Below are 20,404 nucleotides of genomic sequence, written 5' to 3' on the forward strand. Positions count from 1 at the left end.
AAACGTTTCGACTCCCGAACGATTGAAAACCGGAAGTGAGTGTTCCCGTTTTCGAACTTTTTTTGGAAGCTGAACATCTGACGGAGCTTCCGCAGCTTCCTGCAGCCAACCAGAAGACACGCTTTGGTTTCAGAACATTTTGGAAGTCAAACAGACTTCCGGATCGGATTCCGTTCGACTTCCAAGGTACGACTGCACATGCATCGTTCATTTGATAAATCTGTAACAAGACTGAAAAGAGGAGCACACTAAAGAATTCTATTCCTTACTCCACTGCGCTTTCACAGCACACACCTCAAAATAAACATGCCAATTTATCATCTGCAAATGAAATTAAATGTGTCCTATAAAACTCATTCAAGTCTTTTGAAAATACGAGTCCAGTGCCAACGACCTGAATATATAAATAAATGTCCTCTACACTATGAAGGACAGCTATAAATAAAAGGAAAGTTTGTTTATCGTGAGCTTAATAAGTATAATGGATATTTGCTGTGCAAATACTTTGTTCAAACAGATACCATTTCACATTGGGATCTTATTCAGCCTCCTATGAGGCAGGCCCACCTGCCTGCCCAGCCTTTCTCCTCTCTGCCTCTCCCCCATGACCTGCTGGATACCACAGTATGCCAGAACTGAGGCATGGGCCAACAGACAAAGATCATTGCCACAACTTAATAGATCTGTGCTCTTGATAAAAGAGTTGCCACATCAGATGTTGCCATTCTTTATGAATGCAAGCAAAAAGCCTTTAGGCAGGTGTGATGTGTAATGAAGAAGCGCTCACGGCAGCCACATGGAATAGCACAGCTGGAAACAGCTCCTATGCAAAAACATAAGAGCCAAAGTTTCGTCTCTGCCAGCATTCTGTTTTCGTCTCTGCCAGCATTCTGAGGCCCCTGAGCCCACAATGAGGACCAAAGCACAACAGAGCTCTTAGGCATTCGGAGCCATGCTGCCTTCAACAGCAGAACTAAGAATATAGCCATCATGGCTAGAAGCCCCTGAAAGCTTTATCCTCCATGAATTTGTCCAGTCTTAAAGCCATTGGTGAATGTCGCTACCTTTTGTGGGAGCAAACTCCATAGCCGAACCATGTGCTAGTTGGTCTGGTCCGCATCTTCCAACATTCAGCTTCATTGAATGTCCCCGAGTTGTAGTATTTACGAGAGTGGGAGAAAAGCGTTTCACTGTCCGCTCACTGGGTGCCACACACAATTTTATACACCTCTTATCACATCGCATCTTACTAGCCTTTTCTCAGAACTGCAAAGCTGTATCCTTGCCTCATCAGGGATTTGCTGCACCCCCTGGGTAATTTCCGTTGCCCTTTTCTGCACCTTTTCCAGCTTTACAACATTGCATATAGTGCTATTTTTATATATAAAGAAGTGCCAGAACTCACCACGAACACCTCCCTTGTTCTCTTATAATGGCAAGGGAGAGCAATTGAGAAGTGTGGAACTGAGTTCCAGCGAGTTCTGCCGGGTTTAATGTACCAGGAGTTGCTGTAATTCAAGCTTCCAGAGTTTCTCCCTGCCACAAGTTGTGTCACTAGCAACTTCTGTTTACCACAAAATCCTTGGATTTTGAACTTTGTATAGTGTTTTAAAGTGGTAAAACATCAAGAATGTGTGTGTGTGTGTGTGTGTGTGTGTAATAAATTGGTGTATCATGAACATCCGAATCCATTTCTTTTCCTCCTCTGATCAGTACAATTAATTATTTGCTTAGGTCAGTTTGGGCAATGCAAGATTTAAAAAGTATTAAGCTTGATTTTAACTGCTGGTTGAGAGCACATTTTCTCCTGTGAGGGCTCTCCCCTAAACGCACTGTATTGAAACCTTTAATTGAAAGGAATGGCTGTTGTCTGTAGGTAATAGGATCTGCACAAAAGCAGAATTATGAACTTTCATTACAGGGGGAAAATGGATTACATAGTTGATTTCAAAAGAAATGGACACTGCAGACACAGCAAGGGCAAAGCATCAATTTTAAAAGCAACCAAACTAGGTTTGGCACAAGAATTCATCTGCATTTAATTGCATCCATTTCCTGACTAGCCTGGCTGAAGAGTTCGACTGCATTGTGAGTTCCACTGTTGGGCTAAAGAGACAAGCAGTAGAATTTTAACCCTAGGATTTCTTGCTAAGAATAATTGGATAATGACTGGTTGACTGCTTTCTGCCAGTCTCAGTGATAATGCCTGTAATGTGCCAGCGGATGTTAAAAGTTAATTTAGACAGGATTCCAGCAGCAATGACAGATGAAGAATCTGGAACTTATTGCTTTTAAAAGCTGATTGAGATGATAAAAATATGTAACAATCTAGTGTCATTCTTATGATTTGGCACTTTTCTAGGGTATGTGTTCTATAAAATGCTAAGCCATGACTTATTCTAGGGTGTGCTTGTAAAAAAACCGCTACTGATGATACTATGAAAACTAATAAAATATTAGTTTAATCAAATATTAGATAATCAGGAAATTATCAGTTTTCATAATAAATAAAGACTACCATTTTCATAGGGATGACTATGAATTTAGTTGTTGTCCTAAATATATAGAGCAGAGGTTGAATGAGAAATCATTTTCCTCTCTAAAACCTGTGTTGTATGTGTGGCAGGAAGTGGGGCTGAGATCCGATTTAGAAGTGGAGCCATACATAGAAAATGGCTTCCTTCAGAAAATGGATTGCTCTAGAGCATTTTTTAAAATAAAATTTAGGCTGGAACATACCGGTAATTTAAACTGCAATTGTGGATTGTTTTAACAACCAAACTCTTCTGGGAAACTAATAATTAAGATGAAAAAAACATTTGATCTATTTCCACGAAGTCACCCTGATCATTATTTTTAAAAACAACAACACCAGACTGTGATACAGCAGTCTTATGTGTTTCATCTAGGAGATTATGCACATATCTTTGGAGTAATATTTCAAGTGCTTTTCATAGCAATCATCCTGTACTTGGAAATGCTGTAAACAGATTAACAAAACCAGCACTGCTCTCATTTTAAATAGTACTTAGGCTCAAAATTAGGCTTCTTGTAAGTGGTTCAACATGTTATCATTTTAATTTCTCTCAAAGTGAAAATGTCAGATGTATGAATCTATATTATTGTAGATAGATTAGATGATAGATAGATAGAGATAGTAGATTAGATAGATAGATGATAGAAGATAGATAGATATAGATAGATAGATGATAGATAGATAGATAGATAGATAGATAGATAGATAGATAGATAGATAGATAGATAGATGATAGATAGATAGATAGATGATAGATAGATAGATGATAGATAGATAGATAGATAGATGATAGATAGATAGATGATATAGATAGATAGATAGATAGATAGATAGATAGATAAATAGATAGATAAATAGATAGATGATAGATAGATAGATAGATAGATAGATAGATAGATAGATAGATGATCCAAAGACTTACAGAATTCCTCTTGCCCATTTGTGTGGCAAAGTGAGACTTTTCAGAACAGCATGAAATGATTAAGGCTGCCAGGCTAATCCCACTTGTTTAGGAGTAAACCCCATTGACACCAAACTGGGAGTGGTGGCTAACACCCCAGAGGACAGGATCACACTTCAAAACGACCTTGACAGATTAGAGAACTGGGCCAAAACAAACAAGATGAATTTTAACAGGGAGAAATGTAAAGTATTGCACTTGGGCAAAAAAAATGAGAGGCACAAATACAAGATGGGTGACACCTGGCTTGAGAGCAGTACATGTGAAAAGGATCTAGGAGTCTTGGTTGACCGCAAACTTGACATGAGCCAACAATGTGACGCGGCAGCTAAAAAAGCCAATGCAATTCTGGGCTGCATCAATAGGAGTATAGCATCTAGATCAAGGGAAGTAATAGTGCCACTGTATTCTGCTCTGGTCAGACCTCACCTGGAGTACTGTGTCCAGTTCTGGGCACCACAGTTCAAGAAGGACACTGACAAACTGCAACGTGTCCAGAGGAGGGCAACCAAAATGGTCAAAGGCCTGGAAACGATGCCTTATGAGGAACAGCTAAGGGAGCTGGGCATGTTTAGCCTGGAGAAGAGGAGGTTAAGGGGTGATATGATAGCCATGTTCAAATATATAAAAGGATGTCACATAGAGGAGGGAGAAAGGTTGTTTTCTGCTGCTCCAGAGAAGCGGACACGGAGCAATGGATCCAAACTACAAGAAAGAAGATTCCACCTAAACTTTAGGAAGAACTTCCTGACAGTAAGAGCTGTTCAACAGTGGAATTTGCTGCCAAGGAGTGTGGTGGAGTCTCCTTCTTTGGAGGTCTTTAAGCAGAGGCTTGACAACCATATGTCAGGAGTGCTCTGATGGTGTTTCCTGCTTGGCAGGGGGTTGGACTCGATGGCCCTTGTGGTCTCTTCCAACTCTATGATTCTATGAATCCAGTAGGACTTACTTATGAGTAAGGATCACACTGTTATGTATTCATTTACATGTGGTAAGGATCACATTTACATGTTTTGTCGATTAAAATATTTCGATCTCCCTTTTAGAGAAAATGGTCTACAAAATAGCTGGTGTCAAAATGAAGCAATTAAATCCAGCGGCCGTGGCCTCAGAAGGGTACCAGCCACCATGGTGAGATGATACAGGACAAGGGCATTCCTGCCCTTAGCTTCTAGTGCTGGGAGGTGGAATAGGAGGCAGAAAGCAGCCAGCACTACACAACCTCACATTTGCTCAGTAGACCAAGGGTCTGACTCTGAATAAGGCAACTAACTCCCTATGGTACACAAGATCCTTATAAACCCATTGCCAGGAGCGAGCCAGCAGTAAATCACACCATGACTCTTAGCAAGAACACAGTCTGCACAGGAGTGTCAGGCCCAGTAAACACAGAAACTCGTCTCTGGTAGGTCTTGCCCCCATGAAGCACTTGTTGAGACTGAAGGTCCGTGTATCATCACAGCTGCCTGTCCCCTCCTCTCCAGGGCTTGTCCTCAAGCAATTGGAGACACTGCCTGCTAACTCTCTGCCCTTTTCATGCCTCTTCTGGTTCTGGGAGACAGCGGTGGATGGGAGCTTTTCATAGCAGCAGCAGGAGACACCCCATAACTTTTCACCAATCTGACCCATATTTGCCTCCCTCCTCCTACCTCCTGCTTCGGCTTCTGTCTCTGATTCTCTGCCACAGACTCTCCCTGCTCACTGAGCTCTGTTACATCTTCAGCTTCCAACACCTCTTCCCTGACTTATATTAATAATAATAGTAATTTATTATTTATACCCCGCCCATATGGCTGAGTTTCCCCAGCCACTCTGGGCGGCTTCCAATCGAGTGTTAAAAACAATACACCATTAAATATTAAAAACTTCCCTAAACAGGGCTGCCTTCACATGTCTTTTAAAGATAAGATAGCTACTTATTTCCTTCACATCTGAAGGGAGGGCGTTCCACAGGGCGGGCGCCACTACCAAGGAAGCCCTCTTGTCTGGTTCCCTGTAACCTCACTTCTCGCAATGAGGGAGCGGCCAGAAGGCCCTTGACGCTGGATCTCAGTGTCCAGGCTGAACGATGGGGGTGGAGACGCTCCTTCAGGTATACAGGACCATAGCGGTCAACCTTCCCTTTTTTGTGGGAAATTCCCTTATTTCAGCCCCATTTCCCACTGCTATCCCGGATTGTTAGATATCCCATAGACTGTCCCCAGGACAGGTGAGGCTGCTGGTCCCTTATTTTCAAATCTGAAAGTTGACAGCTATGTACAGGACCGAGGCCATTTAGGACTTTAAAGGTCAGTACCAACACTTTGAATTCTGCTCGGAAACGTACTGGGAGCCAATGCAGATCTCTCAGGACGGGTGTTATGTGGTCCTGGTGGCCACTCCCAGTCACCAGTCTAGCTGCCGCATTCTGGATTAATTGCAGTTTCCAGGTCACCTTCAAAGGTAGCCCCACATAAAGCGCATTGCAGTAGTCCAAGCGGGTGATAACTAGAGCATGCACCACTCTGGCAAGACAATTCGCAGGCAGGTAGGGTCTCAGCCTGTGTACCAAGTGGAGGTGATAGACAGCCACCCTGGACACAGAATTATCCTCCGCCTCCATGGACAGCTGGGAGTCCAAAATGACTCCCAGGCTGCGAACCTGGTCCTTCAGGGGCTTCTCCCTCTTCTCCATGTGACCACTCATTGCAGTCCCAAAACCACTTCCCAGACTGTGAGCCTTTCCCCCTTGGTTGTTCCCCAGCTGCTTCCACCATTCTGTATCCAACCAGTCCATGACACCCAAAATGTAAGCAAACACCTGTATTTAACAATAATCCAGCCAGTAAGCTGTGGTCCCCAACCTAGTGCCTGAGGGCACTATTGTACCCACAGAGACTTACCAGGCTGCCTACCAACCTCTTTAATCCTCCCCGGCCCGGTTCAAAAATTATAATGGCCACAAAGTCCTGCCATGTTGCCTGTTTAGGCCCCCGTGCAATTTTGATTGGCTGGCAGACTTGGAAACAAGGAGAGAGAATGGTCCTCTCTGCCAGTGGCTGGTGCCATTGCATCAGAAGACAGGGTGCAGTTTTAATTGGACACCACCAGCTGAGGCAAGAGGAGGCTGTGCCTGTGCTTCAATGTTAGGAGGAAAGGTAAGTAATGGTGTGTGTGTGTGTGGGGGGGTGGAATTAGAAAATGTAACAGCTGCAGTCTGGAGGGTGGGGAGAGAGAAAAAAGATGTACCAACCAGGGCCTGTTTCGGACAGGTATGTATGAGTGATATGGGTGGGAAGAAATATGGGAATGGTGTACGTTGGCTGGCAGAGAGAGAGAGAGATTTGTCATCTATAAAATGGGTGTTTTGTCTGACATGGAGAGAAATTGGGGGTGGGAACTGCCTTCTGTGTATAGTTTGCCTGGAAGACAGAGAGAAACTTTTCTCTGTCTCCAAAACTGGTGTTTTGCATTCTGGGAAAGTGGAACAAATTTTTTTTTCTCCCCCCCCCAAAAAAATGGCTTTGTGTTTGGGGGGTCTACATAGCACCTCTGCCTAGTACTTAGAGGTGGGTGGTGGTGGTGGTTTTTTGGAGAAGATTTATAGAAATGGGTGTTCTTTGACTGAATGCACCTACCACAGCAGCCATTTTGCAAATGGACATTTCCACATTGCAGGTATTTTGTGATCACACACACTATGTTCTCCCCAAATTCTGAATGTGCCCATAAGACCAAAAGGTTTGGGTCCCCTGTATCAAGCCACATTTCCCCATTACTGAACACATTACCTATCACAGCTATTGCATAAATCAGTTGATTTTACTATTCTCAGTTTGATTTTGACTCTACTTAATCTGTGTTTTACTTTTCTAAAAAAAAAATCTCCATATTTTGCACCCTAAGATTTGACCTTCAATTTGTAATCACATCAGTAATTTCGGAACCGTTTTTTCCCCCTTGTGGGGGGAAAAAGGAATGAATAACCAGAGAATTCAGTTTTTTAAAAAACAACACAGAAAGAGAAAACAAAGGACAGGAATGCCTTGAAGTAAAATTGCATTGATACTGATTAAAACTAAGATAGCAACATCAAAAAGGGCTGTGTAAAAAGCCAGAGTGTTTGAACACTGTGCCATTTCCCATTATCACATTATTGCAGAAACATCTGTGATAATCTCTTAATTATGCACAAAGAACAGAATTCTTTGGTTTGTACTTGGTTGGTTTTAAGCTACATCCAATTGTTTCATCCCCAGTGGGGCATAGGACTGGCCTAGGTAGGTAGGTTGGATTAATGAATTTTAGAAGCTGGGCCTTTGTTCACATGCTCAAAACCTATTATTGGAGAAATACAGTATTACACTACACACATCATTCACCTTCTATTATGCTTCTTTCTTTAGCAGCTACAGAGGCACTTTGTGTTGAACATAAGACCTCCTCTTATGGACTGACAGGGCTGGCTAAAACCAGTTTCCTTGCATCATTGTAAATTGCCAAAGAATCCCCTCATGAGCTGAAGTGCAGTGCATGTAAAATAAAAGTAAAGGGACCCCTGACAGTTAAGTCCAGTTGCGAATGACTCTGGGGTTGTGGCGCTCATCTCACTTTACAGGCCGAGGGAGCCAGCGTTTGTCCGTAGATAGTTTTTCCAGGTCATGTGGCCAGCATGACTAAGCTGCTTCCGGCACAACGCAACACTGAAACCAGAGCAGTGCACGGAAAAGCCATTTACCTTCCCGCCAGAGCAGTACCTATTTATCTACTTGCACTTTTACATGCTTTCGAACTGCTAGGTTTGCAGGAGCAGGGACCGAGCAATGGGAGCTCACCCCGTCACAAGGATTCAAACTGCCGACCTTCTGATTGGCAAGTCCAAGGCTCAGTGGTACTCACCTGCAATACATTACTGTTTCTTCAGGAAAGTTAAATGGCCTGAAGTTGATTTAAAGTAAGCACTAATTTAAATGTCCTTTGCAATTCGATAATTAAGAAAAGCTTAAATTTCCGACAATGTCATTGTAACTATATTTGCCTCGGCATTTTAATGGGTCTCTTCCCTATTGTCAAATATTCCGTCCCCACTGAGATGCTACACATGTCCCTTATGGGTGCGTGTTTATGTCTGTGTATGAAATCTTCCTAAATACCAGGAGTGTGATACCCTTTTCAGGCATTTTTAATATTCTGTTGGAAGCCTCCCAGAGTGGCTGGGTAAACCCAGTCTGATGGGTGGGCTATAAATAAAAAATTATGATGGTGGTGGTGATGTGATAGAACAAGAACGTGATGGCCATTTTACTTTTTAAAAAATATTTATTTATTTATTTATTTTTAAAAGCTAACTTTTTGCTTTACCTGAAATTTTGCAGAGTTAATACATTCTTGAGGGGCTGCCACGTCTCAAAATTTCATTCACCTATGTGAAAAATACAATAGAGCTATGGCTGTTTTGATTTCCTAATGTAATTCAATGCGAGGACTGAAGATTCAGATTTTTGAATTTTGATTCAGATTCAGGGTCCAAATCAGATTGGGTCCCGAACTTAAATCACCTCGCCTGCCAGGGTGTGTACAAACAACCTGAGACTTCTCCTGCACAGTAGTTGCTGCTTCTTCTGGCGCTTTAAGCCCCTCCTTGTCCTTGGAGACAGTGGATGGAACGGAGGAGATCCTAAACAGCCAGACTCTCTCAGGGTCTGCTTCTTCCTCCCCTTCCTGCAACACTTCCAGCCTCTGACATCCCTGACTCTTCCTCTTCCCCAAGCCCAGACTCCTGCCTTGTGGGTGGTGAAGAGCATATTATAAACTTGATACGGTGGTACCTCGGTTCTCAAACTTAATCCATTCCGGAAGTCCGTTCCAAAATGAAGGCGCGCTTTCCCATAGAAAGTAATGGATTAATGTGTTCCAGACTTTCAAAAATAACCCCTAAAACAGCAGTTTAACATGAATTTAACTATCTAATGAGACCATTGATCCATAAAATGAAAGCAATAGACAGTGTACTGCAGCCACACAATCAATCAGTAGCTGAACTAGCTTCGACACAGTCACACACAAACACACACATAAGCCGCAGAAACAAAAACGCAAAATGAATAGCAAAAACAGATAGACCTCAGTCTAACACTCAAAACGGAGCACATTCGGCTTCCGAAAAATATTCGCAAACCAAAACACTTACTTCTGGGTTTGCAGTGTTTGGGTTCCAAGTTGTTCAAATACCAAGGCGTTTGAGAACCAAAGCAGCACTGTAGGTATGTGTTGTCAATGGAAGACCTACAGTATCTAAGACATTTCAGTGCCTAAAGCAGGAGTAGAGTTGCTTGAGAATTCAGTCTTTTGAGTATTCCAGTATGAAGTGACCTGGTATGCACCTTTAGGGCTAATGTATGTACAACAGAAGTCAGGGATGTGTGCTATGATTTATCCATTGGCTTTCACAATTCGGTGATGTTACCATGCAGCTCTTGGTTCTAAGCAGATACTAAAACACATTTAAAGGCGTCTATATTGAGAGAAGATGCATGCAGAAATGCACAATTTGAGATAAAGCATGTCTAAAAATGCATATTTAAATCAATATTGAAGCTTGACGCTGCTTACCCCCTTTTCAGCCTTCAACGAAATGAATATTCAGGGAGATCCAGCTGCAGCAGATCAGTTTGATTCCTAAAACTGCCTGGAATGAGGCGCTTCGGGTTCTGGGGAGAAGGGACAACAAAATTTGCTGATTTGAAATGGACTTCCATGGAGAGCAGCCATGCTTTCTAGTTTGATAACCATAGGCCAGGCAAGGAGACAAAATAAGAAAGCAGGGCATTTTAAACCTGAACCACATCAGAACTAGTGCCATCTAGTTGGATGGTGATAATGAGCCAGGAATGTGCTGGAACATGCTTTTTATTTATTTATTTTTTTTTTAGGACAGCTGTGTAGAGAGCAGTCAGCCTAAGCAGTCAATTTGACAGAGATCTAACCAGCAGCATCCAGGAGCGTGTGACTTGCAAATGATTTAAAACAGAAGGGAGATAAGAGAGAAATGTGTCTGCTTTCTGAATTTGAACCCCAGCGCTGAAAATTTATTCCCCTCAGCCCCCCAGCTTGGATTGGTAGCAACGTGTTTCCCTAGTCGTCAAAGGATTTATGTGAATGATAAGATGTTTTCATTGCCATCAGCATGTCTCCAGGGCTGCTATGAGACTGGGAGATCTCATCATTTCATGCTATGCACTGAGGTGGGGAGGGGGTGAATTCACATTCTTCATTGTAGCTCAGCTATACACCTGCAATATCCAAAGGCTGAAATATTGCTTTTTTTATTTCTTGGTTGTCTGCTTTCCTCAGCTCTGCTTGATGTACACTGCCTGAGCTCAGTGCCATCTCCTTTCCACAAAATAAGAATAATAAAATACGCACCAAAAATATTCTGTAGAGATATGATGAACTTTCCACTGTTTAGTATGATACGTCTAAAGCACTGTAGATGCTAAGTACCGTACTGAGAGAGGCTTGCAGTGCAATGTCTGGGTGCATTTCCCTTATTTAAAAAATGATCTGCTTCCATTTAATCACCACCAATTTCTGAAGCAAGCATAGAGCATCAAAGCTAAACAGAGCCCTTTCATCAGCTTTCTTAAATTTCCAAGTTAAAGAAAACTTTGCATCATTATCACCCAGTTTTGCATATGTTCATATAAAGCAACAAAAGCTTCCAGGAAATGTAAGATATTAAAAAAAAAGACAAGAAATCCAGCTCTGCAGTTATATCACACACAAAAATAAAACCACAGTTGGCCACCATTTGATCATGCGCTTATACAAGTGTATATGGAAGCCATCTGGCCTATGCAACCTTTGGTTTGATTATAATAAATGTGTCAGGTTTGCGATTCTGGTCTGAGATTGCTGCATTATTACACACTGAAGAAGAGTTTGGATTTGATATCCCACTTTATCAGTATCCGAAGGAGTCTCAAAGCAGCTAACATTCTCCTTTCCCTTCCTCCCCCACAACAAACACTCTGTGAGGTGAGTGGGGCTGAGAGACTTCAGAAAAGTGTGACTGGCCCAAGGTCACCCAGCAGCTGCATGTGGAGGAGCGGAGACGTGAACCCAGTTCACCAGATTACAAGTCCACTGCTCTTAATCACTACAGAATAACAACTGTGCTTCCTTTCCTTTGGCAAATGCTACCATTGAAACTTTTAGATTAGTTGGTAACTGGCTCTAGAGAGCCAGTGTGGTGTAATGGTTAGATTGTTCAACCAGGAGCTGGGAGAGCAGGGTTCAAATCTCCACTCAGCCTTGAAGATGACCGGGATACCTTGGGCCAGTCTCCATCTCTTAGTCTAACCTACCTCACAGGGTTGTTGTGAGGGTGAAATGGGGAGGTGGAGAATCATATACACCACCATGAGATCATTGAAATATAAAGGTATATAAATGTAATAAATAAAATTTCTGGTTGGTTGATTTCAGTGTACCAACCAGAGGTAATTCCCTGGCTAACACTGCTAAAAAAAAAGTTATCAGCTATCAGTTGTTATATTTGCTCTAGAACCCTGTAAATGTATTGTTTTATCCACCCAACCACACAGGACAAGGTTTCTTGCTACCAATATGCCTTCTTCCCCCTCCTCATATATGTCTGCATCAGAAACACATGGCTTTTTGGAATTGCAACACAGCCAGAATTTTGTGCCACACTTTGTAGGCTTATATGGCATATACTGTCTCAGACAACATCCTCCAAATGGCACTAATTATCCAACAGCTTTACTATTCTCATATGACACAAAGCACTGTGGGAAAGGAAACATATATACCAGACCAATGACATCTTTTGGATACTTAATGAGACAAAGGTCCTTCACTGAGAAGCAAAATTTATCTGAAATTTGCAAAATACTCTTACAAGCAACTATGGGCTCCTTAGATTCTCTTACAGATAACTGGGGAAATGATTCAGGTGTAAACTGCAGATCCAGCAAAATCGAGTAAAATTTAGGATGCTATACCATTCAGCTCATTATCAGTCTGTATATTTCATATTTCACTTTGTATACCGCCTTTCTATATTACTGAACACAAGACGCTTTACAACAACAAAATAACAAAGATCATATACCTTATAATAATCTGATCCAATGCAAAAAGTCATAATAAAAACATAGCTTTAAAACAACCAACTTAGATCAAATAATATTCAACAACCCATTAGAAAAGTACAGTAAAAATTAACTCTCCTAATATCAGCAAATTAAAAAAACCCCAGAAATTCGCTCTTAGCCATTACAACAAATAATTACTAAACTATAATCAATAAAAATAACGGCAAGTTACAAAGACATAAAATACAACAATGCATACAAAACCATGTAAAAGGGTCAAATTAAGAAACAGACTCACAGCTTACAAAATTATCGATAGTATCTATTCCTGCCTTCTGCCCCCTTAGTGGCTTACCAGATTATTGTGGGAAGCCCACAGGCAGGAAATGGGGCGGATCACCCTGCTCTGCTGGCAGGTGGTATTCAGATCCACTTTACCTCTGGTACTAGAAGTAGTACACATTCATTCTACATATTAGCCACCAACAGAGTTCCTTTAAATTAACTCCCAGGTGTGATTCCCCACAGCCTCAGCAGATTTTCAAGTAATTAACAGCCCATTGCAGAGGAGAGGTATGTGGGAAGATTGGTACCTTTTGCCATTTGTACTTGCAGTACCATGCAAAAATGAAATAATTTGGGAAGAGTGCATTTTACAAACTGGGCTGTCCTTGTGCCTGGATCCTAGAATGGCACTTATTTCTGTATTTGACGAGGTGGAGAATGATCTTTGGGGGGGGGGGATAATCAATTAGCAGCAAGAATGACAATTGCTAGAAGATGGAAGGAATTAGGTGATAATTTAAAATCAGTGTGGTATCAACAGCTATAGCCTACCGCATTAAAGCAAAAACTCTCTCTCTCTCTCTCTCTCTCTCTCTCTCTCTCTCTCACACACACACACACACACACACACACACACACGACAGAAACAATTCAAGAAACACAGTGGGCAAATTTGAAGTGACTTCATTCAGTTTTATGGCACAAAAATAACTTAACTGGCAGCCACAGGCTTCTCTGGAAAGAGTGTATAAAATAGTTCCTTGTTGAGTAATAATTCTCTTTTTCCTTTAGGGCTATCAACAAAGATGTGACTTTTGTCATATTCGAATTCATTGCCATGTTGTTAAACCATCTGGTTTATTATTGATGCCCTTTCACTCATTGTTAGGTAGTTTCGTTTAGCTTTCACCTTTTAAAATGTTTTAATCAAAATATTTAGTTATTTTGTGTTTTAATATTATTTCCTTAACTTCTTTGACCACTTCTAGAGGTGCACAGGTACTTTCAATAAGCAACCCAATGAAAAAGAAAGTTAAGCCAGCAAAGTTCTCTTAAGCACCTTGGTCAGTTCGAGATAGGAAGTTGAATTTGAGTGCATTTTCTTAATACAGTTTTATATTTTATCTTTTTGGGAGTTCTGCTTCAGCATTATGTAGCAATCTCAAATTATTGCACTTCAATTAACTTGAGACCTAGTCAAATAATTTAAGTCCCCTTACCAATGCATGCCAGCTGTTCTCCCAAGACAGACGTGTGATCTATCTGGATATGCGCTACATGAGTATGGCTGTCCATGCATAGGACTCCTTCCATGAGGATGTCAACCCTGGTCTGTCATGGAGACAGGCCCTCATTTGCATCTTCAGACTGACAGAGATGAGGAAGGGCACCACCATGCATCTGGCCTCCCATCAGTGGAGGCCCTGCCATTTAATGGGAGGGAAAGGTAGCCGAGAGGCCAATCCAGCCCTCCCAGTGCCCTCCCAGTAAGTGGCAGCAGCTTGACTTCCTGGAGGCAAGGTACACAGTGTTGCCCATCCTCACCAACCTGCTCCTGCCAACTTCAGGGGCATGGTCAGCATGCATGTCAGTATCCTGAGGGTGTGGATATTCCATGCGTTCACACATTAATTACTCTGGAGAACCAAAGGCCTGAACCAAAAGACTTATCGTTGGGTGGAACTGTAAAGAACCCTTCTGGTAAAATTACTTTATCAAGTACAGTGGTACCTCGGTTTTCAAACATAATCCGTTCCGGAAGACAGCTCAGCTTCCGAAACGTTCAAAAACTGAGGTGCAAAGGGCAGTCTGCAAATTCAATGGAGAAAATTGGGAGGGGGGCTCAGTGGAAGCTGTTCGACCTCCAAGGCGTGTTCAAAAATGGAAGCATTTACTTCCAGGTTTTTGCATTCAAAAACCAAAACGTTTGGCTTCCAAGACTCTCAAAAACCGAGGTTCCACTGTAGCCAAATGGATTGCGTGAAACAATCCCATGGTCAAACACACAAACACTTCCCTTTGTGTTGTTTTTGTCTGTTAAGATTATGTGATTTTTAAAAAAATGTCTCCCTTGAGAATCTGGTTTCCATTAACCAAATTAAAAGCTTCCTCAGTTCATGCCTCTTTGCCTCTTTCTACTAACTCACTGCCAGTGAATTATGGAACGCTGTGACACTGCAATTTTAAACTGCTACTCTGGTGACCTCAAGAGGAGAAAATGCATTAATTAAATATGTTGCCAAGTTTACTTGGAAAGGAAGTTATTCATTCATGAAGCATTTAAAATATTTTTAAATGAATGAATGAAGCATTTTGAAGCATTTGCGTCATTTCTATATGTTAGATTTCTTGGAAACATTAAGGTTAGGGATTAGTTTTCCAGAACATTGTTGGCAGCGTTTAAAATGATTTCTCTGTTAATGATCTTTGGCACTACTAGTGAAAATATTTCCATTTGTTTATATTGCCCTCTCTTGTGTACTTTCTCAAATTGACTTCGTTTGCTCTCAGTGATGTCACCACAGGGCCAAATCTGATTGGCTATGTACTTCTATGATCGCTGATTGGCAGGCACCACCCATATGACTAAGAAAAGGGGAAGAAAGACACCGCAACCAGTGGAAACCCAAACAGCAGGGACAACAATGGAACCAATAAAAAAGAAGAAAAGTTTAATATTCGGTTTGGTGCTGATAAAACAGACTGATTCAACTTGGACCAATTAGGAGGCTCCTTTATTTGACTGGAGAATTACCCTTAGTTAAGAAATGTGCACAGGGACGCGGGTGGCGCTGTGTGTAAAACCTCAGCACCTAGGGCTTGCCGATCGCATGGTCGGCGGTTCGAATCCCCGCGGCGGGGTGAGCTCCCGTCTTTCGGTCCCAGCTCCTGCCCACCTAGCAGTTCAAAAGCTCCCCTAAGTGCAAGTAGATAAATAGGTACCGCTTTATAGCGGGAAGGTAAACGGCGTTTCCGTATGCTGCGCTGGTGCCGGCTTGCCAGAGCAGCTTCGTCATGCTGGCCATGGGACCCGGAAGTGTCTCCGGACAGCGCTGGCCCCCAGCCTCTTAAGTGAGATGGGCACACAACCCTAGAGTCTGTCAAGACTTGCCCATACGGGCAGGGGTACCTTTACCTTTTAAGAAATGTGCCAAACTGCAGACAATATGATTTTGGAGTCGAAAGAATTCAATTTCCAGGTAAAATGATTGCTTCTGATTACTTATTCAGAGTTCTGTTGGTACTCTCTCACCTCCCCATCTTTCTTTACAGTAGAGACATAGGTTTCACTCTTGCAAAGCTCTCCCAAAGTACTGGAGTACCGGTAATTCTCTAACTGCAAGCTGGAGTGTCAATAACAATAAGGCTCTGCCTCTGCACCCACTCTCTCCTTCAGTGTTTGCTTTCCCATCACCCTACCCTAATGTTATGGTAAGCTTAGATACATTGCTTTTGCTTTCAGCAGACGCCTGCCTGCAGCATTATTTTGATGCCTGGATCAACGAGGTGCTACAAAGCACTTTAGGTCTCCTTGCCTCAATCTGTGCCTCCTGACAGAGATCTGATTCACCATTGGCAAGGCCAAATTCCCTGGGGCATCCAGTTTCACCTCACAATTCATCACAATCTGATGCACAGCCCTAATTAATATTAACACAGGGGTATTGGGAGAGGGGGCAAAATCACAAATTTTGGCCTGAAAAGCAAAGCCAGATAATACTTGGCACATTCCTAGTTAAGGTTGTAACTTCAAATACAGTGGTACCTCTGGTTACGTACTTAATTTGGTCCGGAGGTCTGTTCTTAACCTGAAACTGTTCTTAACCTGAAACACCACTTTAGCTAATGGGGCCTCCCGCTGCTGCCGCACCGCCAGAGCACGATTTCTGTTCATTATCCTGAAGCAAAGTTCTTAACCTGAAGCACTATTTCTGGGTTAGCGGAGTCTGTAACCTGAAGCTTATGTAACCTGAAGCATATCTAACCTGAGGTACCACTGTAATTCTGGTTTTGAAATAGATTTAATTATTCTTTAAAAATTGGCACATACCCATAGTATATTATGTACAAATACCACCCTACTTAAAGGTTGGAGATAAGCACAATGTTACAGTGGTACCTCGGGTTAAGAACTTAATTCATTCTGGAGGTCCGTTCTTAACCTGAAACTGCTCTTAACCTGAGGTACCACTTTAGCTAATGGGGCCTTCTGTTGCTGCCCCGCCGCCACTGCACAATTTCTGTTCTCATCCTGAAGCAAAGTTTTTAACCCGAGGTACTATTTCTGGGTTAGCGGAGTCTGTAACCTGAAGCATCTGTAACCTGAAGCATCTGTAACCCGAGGTACCACTGTACTGTGCTGTTTACCATATTATTATGCTACTTTGAAGTTCAGTTTTACATGGAAGGAGTCTTTTGACACTCAGCAGCTAAAGCCTTCTGCACAAAACAGTATGTCATTGTTCCCCTCTAATAAGCAGAATGACCTTTCTTAAATTCCTACTGAGTAACCTGTGTTTTTAATGTGACGCCTTTCAAAAAATATCACAGGGACATGCTAATAGCAGGAGCAAAGAGCAAAGATAATGAGCATTCAAGTTTGTGTGTCTTTGGCTAAAACCTAAGACTGGATGGAGAGAGAAACCCCAGTTGTTGATTCTGTGAGCCTTTGCTAAAGACAGGCAGCTACCCACAGACATTTCTGCGGATGGATGATAACACCTCTCCCCAAATGCTAAGCCTTAGCAATGTAATTGTATGGCTGGGTTGGAGCCCATATTAGCTTCCCAGCAGTTGGGTAGCTGTTGCTTACAAAAAGGGAGAGGGATGAGATGGCAATAAGGTGGGCAAACACACCACTAAATAGCACAAGATTGGCTCTGCCACCGCATTTGCACTGTGCTGACCTCCCTGCCACCTCTCCGCTTTCCGTCTTCCTCCTGGTGAGCAACAGTGAGCCACCTGCCAGGAAGCTAGCATAGCCCCCACCTGAGCTGCTTCTGGGATCAACTGTATTATGGGTATGGTTGGTGGAAATGCCTGAGAACGAGATCCGTATGTGGAAGGGTAATAAGGATGTGCTTGGGAAATGTTACTGTGCCAGAAAGTACGGGTGCAGCTTCTATTTGAGTTATTTGGTTTAGCTGCTAACAATGCTTTAATGCATGGGGTTTTTATTTGATTTTTACTTGCAATGTTTTCTGACATTTAAGAGGATGCCTTGTTTTGCTGCTAATTATGCTGCATTAATGAGGATTTTTTTAAAATTTTGAACAAATGATTTGTCTGTGTAACGTTTTCTTCTGGGATTTTGGACTGCTGTATTTCAAAATATGCTGTAAACCGCTTAAGGTGTTTGGGTTGTTTTCCTTCCAAAAACTGTAAAGTGGGATACAAATGATGTAAAATAAATAAGTGACTTCATTGATGTGATATAGTGGCAACCATAAAAGGGAGAATGGATACCTCAACTACTGAAAACATAAAACACAACTAGGTCTGTCCCAGAAAAAGAGCTTTGGTGGGCAAAAGTAGCCTCCTTCTTTAAGAATGAGTGGTGGCCTTGTCTTCTAGGGCCTCTGTGAAAAAGGCATGACACCTAGAGCACTTGATGCTTCACTTGGTGCAGCAATTTCCATGATCTTCTGTGTTATGAGACTCTAGGCATTTGATTAGACTTTAATGCCCAAACCTTGGCCCTCTGAAAGCAGTGCAGGCTTTTCATCAATAATTGCAATGTGTGTTTGCTCAGTGACTTACACCAGATCTTTTGTGGCAATAAAGGAAACAATAGTTGCTCTCTAGAGGAGTTTTGGTGGAGACTTTTATGAATTCCATGTCTGCTTTGATATCCGGGAAACTCATTTTCCAGCAATAAAAAAAGCTATCTCTGCAGAAAGTTCTTCCTTTTTTACTTCTTGGTTAATTTCCTATGGGAGGAATAAACCAACTGGTCACATTGAAACAGTGAGCAAGATCTTCAGAGTAGCAGAATTCTATGTTTGCTAGTGGTGGTATCGAAATAGTTTCTCTGCCTAGATATGGAAAACATTGGGTTAGACACATGGTTCCCAGTTTGGTCTGTCTGGGTGCTATTCAGTTAATGTTTGCTCATCACAAACCCACAGAAAGTAATGGACCTAACTTAGTCAGGTTCATTAATTTCAATGGGTCTACTCTGAGTACATGCTAGTTGAATTCCTCACTCTGTGTTGTAGATATGCAGCAAGCTTTCACTTATTTCATCATCATCTTATGGGCAGAACCAGTGGTCTGTCTGCATGCTAGCCCGACAGTACATTTAGTGCAATATTTTGTTTCTGTCATCAGTGTTAGTTGGGTGCATTTGGAATATCGCCTTCTGTTCCGGTAGCCTCCCCTCAAAAAGGATATTGCAGAGTTGGGAAAAGTTCAGAAAAGGGCAACAAAAATGACCAAGGGGGATGGAGTAGCTCACTTATGTGGGAAACTCGAGAAAAGGTAAGAGACAAGTTGATAAAAGTGGGTACAAATTATGCATGGCATGAAGAAACCGGGTAGAGAAAAGCTTTTCTCCTCTCAAACCCTTGAATTTGTTCAGCATTGAGGACAGGCAAAAAGTGCTTCTCCACACAGTGCATAGTTAAACTCTGGAATCTGCTCCAATTTGGATGGCATGAGCGTTCTGTGTTCATCTCATAAGTCCCCGAGTTTGCTCTGTCAGAATAGATGTCAGACAGCTTCCAGGAATGCTGTTTTCTGAATCAGAACATCCAAAAAAATGTATGTATAGCTTGTACTGATACCATCAACAGAGCCAATTGGGGCATGGGGTCAGGAGGGCCATTAGGCCTGGAGCCTCCAACTCAAAGCAGACCTCAAATTTAGACTCTTTCCCCCCTCTTCATTTTGTGGCCTTTGATGAGTTGCACAACTCGTTTTTATGCACACAAGACCAAACTGTGACACAGTCCTCTCAGGCTACAAAAGTGTTTGTTACATATAAAAACATCAAATTATCTACCACTCTATTTTTGGTGCCATGCAATTATGGCTAGAGGCTTCAAAAAGCTGGAAGTGGTTCTTTGGAGCTTTCAAAGGGCCTGGCCATAAACATGTCTGCAGAAAGATTTAGGCAGCCATATTCTGAAATCTCCCCGAAGTGTTAAATCATACCCTTCTCGTACAGCATGCAAGCGAGAGACTAATGATGAATAGCATGCATTAATAAGTGCTACCTGCAATTTCTGCTTCGATGAGAAACGGGAATGGAATCACGGTCCCTGCTGTTTAAAATGCCATTCATGAACTTCAAGAATCCCATTTTCCAATTGCATATCTTTATATCTCACTTGAGGGAGGTTCCACTTATGTACAAATCAAACAGATTTGAAATGTAAAAATACCTCCTACAGTTTTATAAAATAACATTATTACAATTTAATCTGTAAAATAAAAACTCTGGTTATTGACTGTATAAAGTAAGCATCTTTCACCCTTTAAAGTGGCCACCAGGAGAGATGGGCAAAGGTTTAATTTTATTCA

The 20,404-nt window shown here is 42.0% G+C and overlaps 1 long non-coding RNA gene across 1 annotated transcript in view; it reads left to right on the top strand.

Annotated features, from left to right (window-relative positions):
* Window positions 1-16,021: 16,021 nt before the first annotated feature.
* Window positions 16,022-20,404, top strand: part of LOC309380467 — a 144,608-nt gene continuing 140,225 nt past the window's right edge. The window contains exons 1-2 of the long non-coding RNA XR_014172947.1: window positions 16,022-16,080; window positions 19,211-19,360. This is a non-coding gene — a long non-coding RNA (uncharacterized lncRNA). The remainder of the gene's footprint in view (window positions 16,081-19,210; window positions 19,361-20,404) is intronic.

The sequence above is a fragment of the Podarcis melisellensis genome (assembly GCF_964234715.1).
Source record: "Podarcis melisellensis genome assembly, chromosome: 1".
NCBI lineage: Eukaryota > Metazoa > Chordata > Lepidosauria > Squamata > Lacertidae > Podarcis > Podarcis melisellensis.